Source organism: Theobroma cacao, chromosome 3 (assembly GCF_000208745.1).
Source record: "Theobroma cacao cultivar B97-61/B2 chromosome 3, Criollo_cocoa_genome_V2, whole genome shotgun sequence".
NCBI classification, from domain to species: Eukaryota; Viridiplantae; Streptophyta; class Magnoliopsida; order Malvales; family Malvaceae; genus Theobroma; species Theobroma cacao.
In genome coordinates, this window is record NC_030852.1 from 13009895 (window position 1) to 13022432 (window position 12538).

Sequence of the window (12538 nt, forward strand, 5' to 3'; positions counted from 1 at the left end):
GGCTGTGTTCTTTTCTTGGACCAATCTTGGAGGTTTTAATGAACCTTTCTCCATCAAGTACATACCCCATTTTAACCAAGCTGCCATAATGAATAGCTTGATCTCTAGTTTTTACCAAGTCCATATCATACCGTTTTGCCCATATTCCCTTCTTTTGTACAAGGGATGTAATCATATTCCCATACGACAGATTTACCTTATCAAGTCTGTAGGCACTCCTTATATTTTCACTCATATATCTTCCCAGATTTAGAGATACCCCATTAAAAACATGCTCCATCAGCTAGAGGTCTTGGAGACTGATGTAGCTAAAGCTTCCACTTCTACCCTATATATTTGCTGCTATGAAATAGTGTAAAATTCTAATCTAAGGATTGGTTATCAAACCAGAATTACTCTTTAACCAGACTTGGACTATAAGACCTATTCTTAAAGGTGTTGTAACCTTTTAGTTCTAGTTCATCAAAGTACTCAGATAAACTAGTTTGGATTTTGACATTTTCCTCAAAATTCTTCCAATCAATAAATTTTCCACAAGAGATTGGTGCATTCTCGATATTCTTGAACCTATATTCATGCAACTTATTCCTAAACTTTGAAGAAGAAGAACTAGTACCTTTGTAGAGTGAGGGTTCTGTATCTTTCTTCTTCTCAATTTTCTGCTTCTTTTTTCTTAGTTTCTCGGATATTTCTTTCACTAAACCAGGCATTATTTTAAGTTTCTTCTTCAGACTTTTCATTCTTGTTCCTTCCTCTATTGGCCTTTTCCCATTCTTCTTCTCTAATATCTCTTTACCCTGAGATGTTTTAGCCATATTAGTTCCAGAAATTTCTAAGGGTTTGAGTCAATTTAAGAGGCAAATAGGAAGATTTAGGTTTTTGTTTTTAAAGTAACGGGTTTCAGGGAAGAGAGGAGTAGAGGTAGTCAGTAGTTATTACTTAGAAAAAATTGCTCACCTTCTTTTTAAGTGCTGCTCTATTTTATTTCTTTATAATTTCAAACTTCTCTCTAAAAGTTTGGTTATTTACCTTTGGCAGTATTTCTTCATTCTTTTTGCACCCGGTAAACCCAAATTTTTACCACTTTTTACTCTTCTTTCTCTAAACTCATTGAGTCTTATTATTTAAAGCTGTCAGGCCACTCTTAGTTGACTAAGAAATCCTTAGTCGACTGAATGTATTATGTTCTCTATGTGAGACCCAAAGGTTTTCTTACAATTCCTTCACACTAATCATCCCTAAATTGCTTCTAACCTCTCAGAATCTATCCTCATTCAGAGGTTTCGTAAAAATGTCTGCTAATTGATGTAAAGTATTCACAAATTATATCTTAATGTCATTTTTCACTACATGGTCTCTAATAAAATGGTGTCTAATTTCAATGGGCTTTGTCCTAGAGTGCTGCACAAGGTTTTTTGATATATTGATTGCACTTGTGTTATCACAGTATATTGGTACATTATGCATAGTTATTCCATTGTATTTTAATTATTGCTTGATCCAAAGGATTTGTACACAACAACTACCTAACGATACATATTCAGCCTCTGCAGTAGACAGTGCCATTGAGTTTTGCTTTTTGCTAGACCAAGACACAAGCATCCTTCTCAAAAATTGGCATGTTCCACTAGTGCTTTTCCTATCAGTTCTGCTTCCAGCAAAGTCAGCATCTGAATATCCAACTAAGCTAAGAGTTGAGTCTCTAGAGTACCATATTCCTAGTTCTTGAGTGTCTAAGAGGTATCTAAAAATTCTCTTAACAATTGTTAGGTGTGATTCTTTAGGCTGTGACTGAAATCTAGCACACAGGCACACACTAAACTGAATATCTGGTCTACTTGCTGTTAAGTAGAGAAGAGAGCCGATCATACCTCTATAGAGCTTTTGATCTACATCCTTACCTTTTTCATCTAAGTCGAGTTTGGTGGATGGACTCATTGGTCTGGAAATTGATTTCAGCTTTAGCATATCAAATTTCTTGAGCATATAATGAGTATATCTTTCTTGGTTGATGAAAATTCCTTCCTCAATTTGTTTGATTTGAAGACTAAGGAAGTACTCCAACTCTCCCATCATGCTCATCTTAAATTCACCTTGCATTTCCTTTGCAAAGTTCTTACATAAAGCTTCATTAGTTGCACCAAATACAATATCATCCACATATATTTGCACAACAATTAAATCATTTTGATATCTCTTAATGAACAATGTAGTATCGATGCTGCCTCTATCATACCCTTTTTCAACTAGAAATTTTGAAAGTCTTTAATACCAAGCTCTAGGAGCTTGTTTCAGTCCATACAAGGCTTTATGAAGTTTGAAAACATGATCAGATTTTTCAAAGTCTTCAAAACCAGGTGTTTATTCTACATATACTTCCTCTTGAATTAATCCATTTAAGAATGCACTTTTTACATCGATTTGGAACAATTTAAAATTCATGAACATGCAAAAGCTAGCAACAACCTAATGGCTTCAATCCTAGCAACCAAAGCAAAAGTTTCATCATAATCTATTCCTTCTTCTTGGTTGTATCCTTTTGCTACCAACCTAGCTTTATTTCTAACTACATTTCCTCACTCATCTACCTTATTTCTAAATACCCATTTTGTACGAACAATAGAGTGATTTGAAGGTCTAGGTACCAGTGACCATACATGACTCCTTGTGAATTGATCAAGTTCTTCTTGCATGGCCATTATCCAACTTTCCTCTTTTTCAAAGTTTTTTGGTTCAATTTGAGATATAAAAGCTGAAAACTCACAAGTTTCTCTAGTTGCTCTCCTAGTTTTAACTCCTTGTGAAATGTCACCTATTATTTGGTCTTGTGGGTGATCTCTTACAAATCTCCAACTCCTTGGTAGATCATCCTGCTGATTTTCTGCTCTTTGTAGATTTTCTAGAAGTGGAGTTTCATTTTCTCTTCTAGGTGAGCTTTCTTCATTATTTTTGTTGTTTTCTAACCTTATTTCCTCCATTTGTTTTTCTAAGACTTCTACATCATCATCATCATCATGAACTTCTTTTTGCAATGCATTTGACTCATCAAAAACTACATGAATTGATTCTTCAACGGTTAAGGTCCTTTTGTTAAAAACTCTATAGGTCTTTGAGTTTAAAGCATATCCTAAAAATATTGCTTCATCACTCTTTGCATCAAACTTCCCTAGGGGCTGTTTTCCATTGTTCAATACAAAGCATTTACAGCCAAAACCCCTAAGGTGAGAAATATTTGGTTTCCTACCTTTATAAATTTCATATGGAGTCTTTGAAATCAAAGGTCTTATTGAGACTCTATTAAGAACATAAGCTGCTGTATTTACTACCTCAGCCCAAAGATATTTAGGTAGGTTGTTCTCACATAGCATGGTCCTAGCCATTTCCTTCAAGGTTTGGTTTTTCTTCTCTACAACTCCATTTTGCTGAGGTGTTCTAGGTGCAGAAAAATTATGATCCAACCCCTTTTCATTGCAAAATTTTTCAAACTCATCATTTTCAAATTCTCCTCCATGATCACTCCTTATGCTAACTATGGCTGGTCCTTTTTCATTTTCTACTTTCTTACAATGACTTAAGAATGCTTGGAGAGCATCATTCTTATGAGCAAGAAAACACACCCAAGTATATCTAGAATAGTCATCAACTATTACAAAGCCATAAGATTTTCCTCCTAAGTTAGTTGTGCTTATTGGACCAAATAGATCAATATGAAGCAATTCAAGAGGTCTAGATGTTGACACAATCTTCTTAGACTTGAAGGATGTCCTAACTTATTTTCTTAGTTGGCAAGCATCACATATCCTATCATTTTCAGCATTTGCAACAAGACATACTTCACTATTTACTTCAAGATTTTCAAGAAAAATTACATACATATTCTTCAATCTATTTCCTATAAATGAGATTTTATTTGTACTCATATCTATCACTTCACACTTAGTTGAATCAAAGCACACTCTTAATCCTTTATCACATAATTGACTAATACTTAGTAAATTATGCTTTAAGCCTTTAACCAACAACACATGACTAATTTGAGTTTGGGAATTCTTACCAACCGTACCTATACCATGGATTCTTCCTTTTGAATCATCTCCAAAGGATATGGTTCCTCCCTTTCGCTTATCCAACTAAGCAAACAGCATTTCATGTCCTGTCATGTGCCGTGAACAGCCACTGTCCAAGTACCAAGGTTGTTTCTTCTTGAGTTGAGCTCTTAGACATATCTCATTTAAGTCCAGCTCAACCTACAAAACATAATTTTAGTTTTTCTTTATAGGTACCCATACTTTGATGGGTCCTTGAGTGCTAGTTGCAACAAATGATCCCTTAGGAACCCAGATTTTCTTAACTTTCTGCACTTTTCTTTTCTTAAAATAGTCATATGATAAATGACCATGTTTACCACAATTATAACATTTAGGTAATGCTTTAGCTGAATTTTTATTGTGGTATGCATCTCTTTTTGAAGATTCATTTTTCAAAATTTTAAGAGCTATATTTTCATCAAGAGTTATTTGCAAAGCTTCAGACTTGTTTTCCAACTCTTGGTTTAAAACCTCAAAGTCTGTTTTTGAGTATTCTAGCTCAATTTGCAAAATATTTCTTTGCTAAAAAACAGAAGTGAATTCTTGTTTGATTTGTTCCAAATCATTTTCAAGTAATGCAACCTTTTTCTTTAATGATTTGTATTTTGAAAAAAGTTTGTCAAATTCATCATACAAGCACTCATACTCATCTTGTAAATCATCATACGAATAAATGCAGGGGGATGAGGATACCTCTGTTCATCCTTTTGTGCCATTAAACAGATATTTGCTCTTTCTTCAGATTTTTCATCATCAGTTTTAGAGCTTGAAGTGTCACTATCCGACCATACAGCAGCCACCATTGCTTTCTTGGATTTTTTATTTTTCTTGCGAGTTTCATCTTTCAGCAATGGACATTCAAACTTCAAGTGACCAGGTTTCTTGCACTTGTAGCAGATGAGCTCCTCCTTTTTGTTGGAGTCAATTTTGTTTTACAAGGCACCTTGGTCTTTCTTGAAACCTCTTCTAGTTAGCCTTCGATTTCTTCTGCTCATTAGCTTTCTGAATTTTCTTGCAACTAGAGCTAATTCTTCATCATCATCACAGGAAAGCTTTTCCAGCTCTTCTTCAAGGATGCTGGCTTTGAGTGCAATACTCTTTTTCTTTTCCTTTGCTTCCCTTCAGTCTTTTTCTTCTTCTTCCTTAACCTCCAGCTCATGAGTAAGAAGAGAACCTCAAATCTCATTAAGTGTGATGATGTTCAGATCTTTAGCCTATCTAATGGCAGTCACTTTTGGCTTCCAAGATTTTGGTAGGCTTCTAAGCAGTCTCTTAACTAATTCATGTTCAGGGATAGGATTGCCTAGCTGACTTAATTTATTTGTGATGTTTGTAAGCCTATCAAACATGATGGTGATGTCTTTGCCAGGCTCCATCTTGAACATTTCATAACTATGTGTTAAGAGAGCAATTTTGGACTCCTTGACTTGGGAAGTCCCTTCATGGATTATTCTAAGTTTCTCTCACACTTGTTTAGCCGTTGTACAACTTGAAACTTTGTTAAATTCAGTGGGGGTCAAGGCACAATGTAATGTGTTGATGGCCCTAAAATTTATTTGAACTTTCTTAGTTTCAGCCTCAGTCCATTCAGACCTTGGCTTGGGCATCAACTCATTTGTCACTACATTCACGGTTGAGGGCAAAAAGGGTCCATCAGTTATGACGTCTCACATTTCATAATCTATAGTCCTAATATAAATTGACATTCTAGTGCTCCAATAAAGGTAATTAGAGCCATAAAACAGAGGTGGTTTGTATGTTGATTGTCCCTCAACCACTACTAATTTTTGTTGAGCCATTTGGATCCTCCCAAAGGATGTTAAGCCTTAATAACAGAGAACTAGCTCTGATACTAATTATTGGTCCCTATAATATGTGCTAGAGGGGGGTCAATAGCACAAGTTGGCTCTTAATAATATTGGAAACTAATTTTCAGAACTTAAGAAAACAAAAACAAAGTATAAGATGCACAACAATTTAGAGTGGTTCGGTCCAAGACCTACATCCACTACCTTAATTATCCAACCAAGGATTTTTCCACAAATCCACTATGGACCGGTGAAATTCACAAGCTTTCACCAAGCTTTGCAATGGCTTTTACCAGGCTCAGCCACAACCTTTTACACTAGTTTTTCACGGGCTCAACTAAAACCCAATGTAATTTTCCAAGGCTCAACCACAACCTACAACAACCAAGCTATCCCAAGCTTGAACAACCCCTTAGAGTGACTCCCTCACTCTAAGAATAAAAGAGAAGTAGTGAAAGAAGGTACCTATGATCACTGGTCGATCTGAGTGGTACAAGATTGAGTGCTAAATACAATTGCAAAGAGTAGGCATTTAAGTGCAGACAAGTGCAGTGAAGCTTTTCTAGTTTTGTCTACTTTCTATAGCTCAAATCTCATTCAAGGCTTCTCAAAACTTGTTTCTCATTGTTGGAAGACCTTTTTATACTTGGAGATGCACCTCTGATGGTAGTTTGGCAGTTTATATCTGTTGAAAATAGTTGAGGATGAGTTCTAGCTGTTAATCTGTGTTAAAGTGCTATAGTTCAAATTGCAGACAAAGAGCTCTTAGTCGACTGACTTGGTCGACTAAATTGATTCTGTTTTTGGTTTGCAGATCTTGGCAGAGAGCAGTTAGTCGACTGTCTTGGTCGACTAAGTTGATTCTGTTTCTCAAACTCTTCAGCCCACCATTTCTTCAATTTGAAACTTTGATCAACCAACCTTCTTCCTTGTTTCACCAATAAGCTTCCTCCATGTTATTTAGTTACATCTTGTTGATTTTATCCCTCTTTTTCTATAAAAAATACTCTTTGAAGAGTTAATAAATTAATTTCATATATTAATTTCCTGCACACTCAAGTAAGGTGTTAGACACAAATAAATACGAATGTTTTATTATCATCAAAAACTAATGGAGACAACAAAAATAACTTCAATTTTACAATTAAGCCCTCAAAATAGTTAAAAGAAAACGTTACAATATTGGGCCCATTACTTAATTAAACTCTTTTAATTAAGTCCTTGGAAATTAAAATCAAAATTAATTTCCTTTATATTTTGCAATCAAGTCCTTATAATTATAACTATTTACAATTATGTCTAAAACTTAATTAAACTTTTTTAATTAAGTTTATAGAAGTTAATTACCTAGCATGTGATTTAAGTCTAACTTAAATCATCACTTTCCCAATTTAATTCAAATGCAATCATTGTGTGTGACTCATTAGGTTCCCAACATGTTGGCAATGGAATTGATTAATGACTTAATTGATTAATATAAATTTCAATCAATTAATTTATAATCAATTTCATAGACCAAGATTGGCAACTAGCAATGCGTCATGGCCACCCAATTGTTAGGAGAGTCAAAAGGTCCTTTGACAACCTTTCAGCATACAGTCTATCAGTGTAATTCATTCCCTCATCATATATCTTAGAGATGATAAGAGCTTGGTCTAATGTCTACTCTTATTAACCTCTATATTTGTTCCTGTAGTTATAACATTAGCTTTATAAAGAGTTATGAAACCTTTTTCATAATCTCCATGTCGCCTTGGCCAATGACTTCATAAGCTAATGTTAACCAAGAATTGATAAGATATGTCCTCTAAAACACTTGAGGTGATAATTACTATCTTGACCACTCATTTGCCTTCACATGCTTCATATTATACCCAAAAGCATTCTATTTTGTCATCCTTGGTTAGGCACCTGTAGGGATGAAATCAAAGCATAGCACTCCACATATAAGACAATCTGGTGTCTCAAGTCTAGGGAGTATTTACACGATTGACACATAAGAAGTGTTGCATAGACACTGAAGTGTATTACCAGATGCACTTCTCATGGCAAGTCATGTTCAGTGAACTTGCTCTCCAAGGTAAACACCTATATTCTAGTCCCAAGTGTCTCTATATTTTAATCTATGAGATCAATGGCTTACTTCCAAAGTAAGGAACAAAGAATATACTAGTGTCTAAGCATCATTGATGTCCAATCTCAATGATACATTGACTAGGAACATTTTAAGATTACGCTTTGATGCATAAGGATCTCATAACTATAACCCATTATAGTTCCCTTGCAAGGCATATTAATCTCATGGACTTCATCTAATTAGACTTATAACTCATTATAATTGATGTCTTATTGATGAAGGAAAACCTCAAACATTCAACATGAATGATATTGTTGCATGATTGGAATCAAGCTTTAACCAATCCTAATTGGCTACAAGGCTCATCCCAACAATGTATTGCATGAACATCTCGTCCATTAAAGGCTTTTTCTTTGGGATGGAGGCTTTAGATGGAAATCTAGGAGGAAAGTTTGACTTAGATGCTAATGAAGACCCTTTGTTGTTGCACCATCAAAAATTAGGATGATTCCTCTAATTAGGATTATAAATGTTGGAATAGGGATTGCTCAATTGCTTGTTTCCAACAAATAGACAATATTCAGAGTAGATGGGACAATTGTCATTGGAATGTCCTTCTCTACAAAATTCACACTTAACAAACGGGTTTTGAATAGCATTACCACTCATTTATCTTTTTTTTTTTTGTGTGAAAGAAGCCAATTGTGTAGATAAAGTATTCATCACATCTAATTCGTGAACTCTAGCAATTTTTCTTGTACCTAATCTTTCAAATGGCCATTTATAGTTATTGGAAGCCATCTCTTCAAGCAAATCATAAGCCTCATCGATGGATTTACTCTTGAGTGCACTTCCAGTTGCAGCATCAATGGTAGTTCTAAAAGGTCCCATCAAACCATTATAAAAAGTTTAAACTTGCAACCACTTAGGTAATCCATGGTAAGGATATCTTCTTATCAAATCCTTATACCTCTCCCAAGCCTCATATTGTGATTAAGAATCAAATTGCATGAAAGAACTGATATCATTCCTCATTTTTGCTGTCTTGGTAGGCAAGAAAAATTTTGCTAAGAATTTATAAGCCAAATCATCCCAAGTATTAATGGAACTAGTAGGAAGCGAATTTAACCAACTCTTTGCTTTATCTCTCAATGAAAAAAGGGAAAGGCCTCAATCTTACAGCATCATCAGTAACACTATTAGCCTTGAATGTATCCCAAATTTCTAGGAAATTTACAACATGAGCATTCGGACCATTATAAGGCAAACCCCCAAACTGAACAGAAGTCTAAATCATCTGAATGATTGATGGCTTAATTTCAAAGTTGTTGGCTTGAATAGGAGGTCTTCATATACTAGAGTGGAGACTTTGTACTCGTGGGACAGCAAAATCCCTCAAAGACTTGATCTCTTCCCCTTATTGATCAACCATTGTCTTACTTGGAGTAGAAACTTTTTTATTTTTCCTTCGAAACCTTCGAAAAGTCTTTTAGATTTTTGAATCAAAAGGAACAATGTCCAAATTTTGGGCTATTTGCATACAATGACCAACAGTACCTGAAAAATTAAAGAAAAGAACAGTCTAGATTAAAATTAAGAATGGTTGGTATTAATATTAACAAGAAAGAACTAAAAATCAACTCCCTAACAATGACGTCAAAAAGTTGTTGTTCAATTTACTACCCATGCAAGTATACGTATCGCAAAGATAATATAATGATGAGCAAAGTATCGATATCACAAGGAATTGCATTAATTCTTACTATTAAGTACTAAAATTACACACCCTAATTTTATCCAAACACTAAAAATTGAATTAAAAAGCTAAACTTAAAACCTAAAACTGTCAAGCCCGACCTTATAAAGTACTTGCCATGTCCTTCATGTGATTGACAATATGCTTGCATACTTGGAAAGCCCCAAAAAATCGTCAAAAGTCGATATTGTACCAAATGGTACTATTAAGTTGAATTAAACCTCGAACTAGTTTAAATAGAGATCTTAAGATGAAATTGAGAATTTTAAAACCTCAGAATGACTTAAAATGATGATTTGGAGTTTGAGGACTAAATTGGAGTCAATTTGGAATTTTCATGTTCTAGGGGAAAAATGGTAATTTTGTCACTCGAGGACAAAATGGGAATTTTTAGAAAAGAATTTGATCACATTTGACTCATTGGAGTATGATTTGAGTTTGAGAAGTGGAAAATTTTAATTCCGGCATTTTTTCGAGCATAGGGGCAAAATAGTCATTTCGCCACCCAAGGGCAAAATCGTAATTTTACACCACCCAACACTTGTCCAGCACATGAATTTTACCCAATATTATCATGGATAATTGAGGAAATTTAAGTGGTGGAGAGAGATTGCTTAATGGCTAAGTATGACACATGGACCAATGGAATGGTGACGTGTCAAAATCTCATCCATTTATTATTTTCCTTATAAATTAGCACAAAATCAGCCCATTTCTCACCCATATGGCCGACCAAAGCATGAAGTGAAGAGGAAAGGAAAGAACACAAACCCTAGGTGGGAAAATTGAAGAAAAAGTGTGGGATTTCAAGGGATTAAGCTAATAAAGGTAAAATTTTGTGATTTTATCTTGTGATTTACACTACCCATGCTTTCTTTTTCATTTTCCATGCTTAGAACTCAAGTTTGCATGATGAACCCATGCTGGCCGAATTTGAGAGGAGAGGTTTTGAGCATTGATTTTGCTAGATTTCAAGCTAATTAAGTGTTTTTGGTTGTTTGGTAATGGAAAGTATGAAAATCTAGCAAGGAATCACTTTGTTCTTCACAAACCCACAAGAGGCCGAATTTTCTAGGGAGGATATTGAGGCTGAAATTGATGATATTTCATGATATTTTGGTGGTATTTAATGATTGGTGAGGCTAGAAATTTAATGGGAAATTTTGGCATGAAAATCTGAATTTTTACCTAATGTATAGACATGTGCGATTTATGGTTCGGACTGATAAATTGAATCATATTCATAGTCATTGAGGTATTTTAAGTATAATTGGAGTGTAGAAAGTGAAAGAAATCGATTTGGAGTTAAATTGGAGGTTTTAACCAATTACACCGAGAATAGTACGAATTAGGTCGAATACCGTATTTAAACGGCTATTCAGACATTTTGCATCACATTTCATGCATTCATATAGATTTATAGAGCCTGAAATAGTTTATGATAAATTGACACAATTTATTGAAATTCGTGTCACGTATGATGTATAGGTGGTGAGCCCTCTAACAAGGGTAAAGAGATTGTGCCCGAAGACCAGGAATAGGAGTATATCGAACTCCTAGTACTGTGAGTAACCTTACTATCATCTTAATTATCTAAAGTGGTTTTTATCCGATTTTGTGATTTTATGGAAAATGAGTTAAATGGTAAATCTTTGTGTTTTGTAATTAAAATGTGATTTAATGAAATGATTTTATAACATTGTCTTGAAATGAAATGATGGTTTGAAAATAGAGTAATTGGAGACTATTTTCATGTGTTGTAAATTCATGGTTTGAATCGAATGGCTTATGACAATATTTGCATGAATGGCTGAATTGATATTTGTGTTGAAATATATGAACTGTGTATTTAGCCTTGAGAGGCTGTGAATTACAATAATTGTCATATCATGTTATTGAATTTTATTGATTGGTGGGATAATTATTAGCTTACTGCAGTGGGCGGGTTTCCTTGGACCAGACTATTAGAGGGGCACGATAAACCCCGTTATATTTTTACCTCAATATGAAAGGCGCGGGTGGATAACTCCTGAGGTTAACACTTTATAATTCACTTCACGCTAAACCACCACGTGAGGGTGAACTCAGCCAACGCCAAAGAACGACTATGTTTTCAAAATAAAAATATGATTTATACGTACATGACTTTTAACAACCTTGGCGGACTCGGTTGGGATAGCCCTCGATCAAAGCATCCTTGATAACTGGGTATGAGAATGATTTTGGCACAAGCCAAAGTTTTAAAAAATTCATAAGCCATGTTAATTACTCGATTTATATGAATTGATTTTATTTGGTTGAAACAAGTTGAAAGGTGATGAATTTCAGTATGTTAAACTGTTTTATCTGTCTCCATTTACTCGACTTTAGATGGTTTAGATGGTATCTGTTTACTCACTGGGATTTTATAATCTCACCACCCTCATTTTCAACCATTTCAGGCCCGAGGTAGCTTGTGGATAGCAGATATCGTCAAGGATTATAGTCGGCTTTACTACTCCAAAAACTGTAGGTTTACTGCCTTTGTGCACTTTTGTTCCTTGTGGGCCCACGAGTCACTGTAAAGTAAATTTCATATCCCGGTTATCTGTATTATAGTACGTATGAATTTATTTAGCTTTTACATTACAAAAATTATTTACCGATGACTCTATAAATATTGTTTTACAAGAAATTAGAATATTTTATTGAATATTTTTATTTTATTCAAATAGTTGCAATATCATTTTTAATAAATGTTTTAGACACCCAAATTTATTTTAAATCATAAAATATGTGTTTTCCACTCATCTACTACATCTTTAGTCGA

At 34.5% G+C, this 12538-nt stretch overlaps 1 long non-coding RNA gene across 1 annotated transcript; it reads left to right on the top strand.

Annotated features, from left to right (window-relative positions):
- On the top strand, positions 11254-12229 carry LOC108661300. Its single transcript, XR_001927057.1, has 2 exons — positions 11254-11293; positions 12171-12229. It is a non-coding gene; the product is annotated as an uncharacterized LOC108661300 (long non-coding RNA).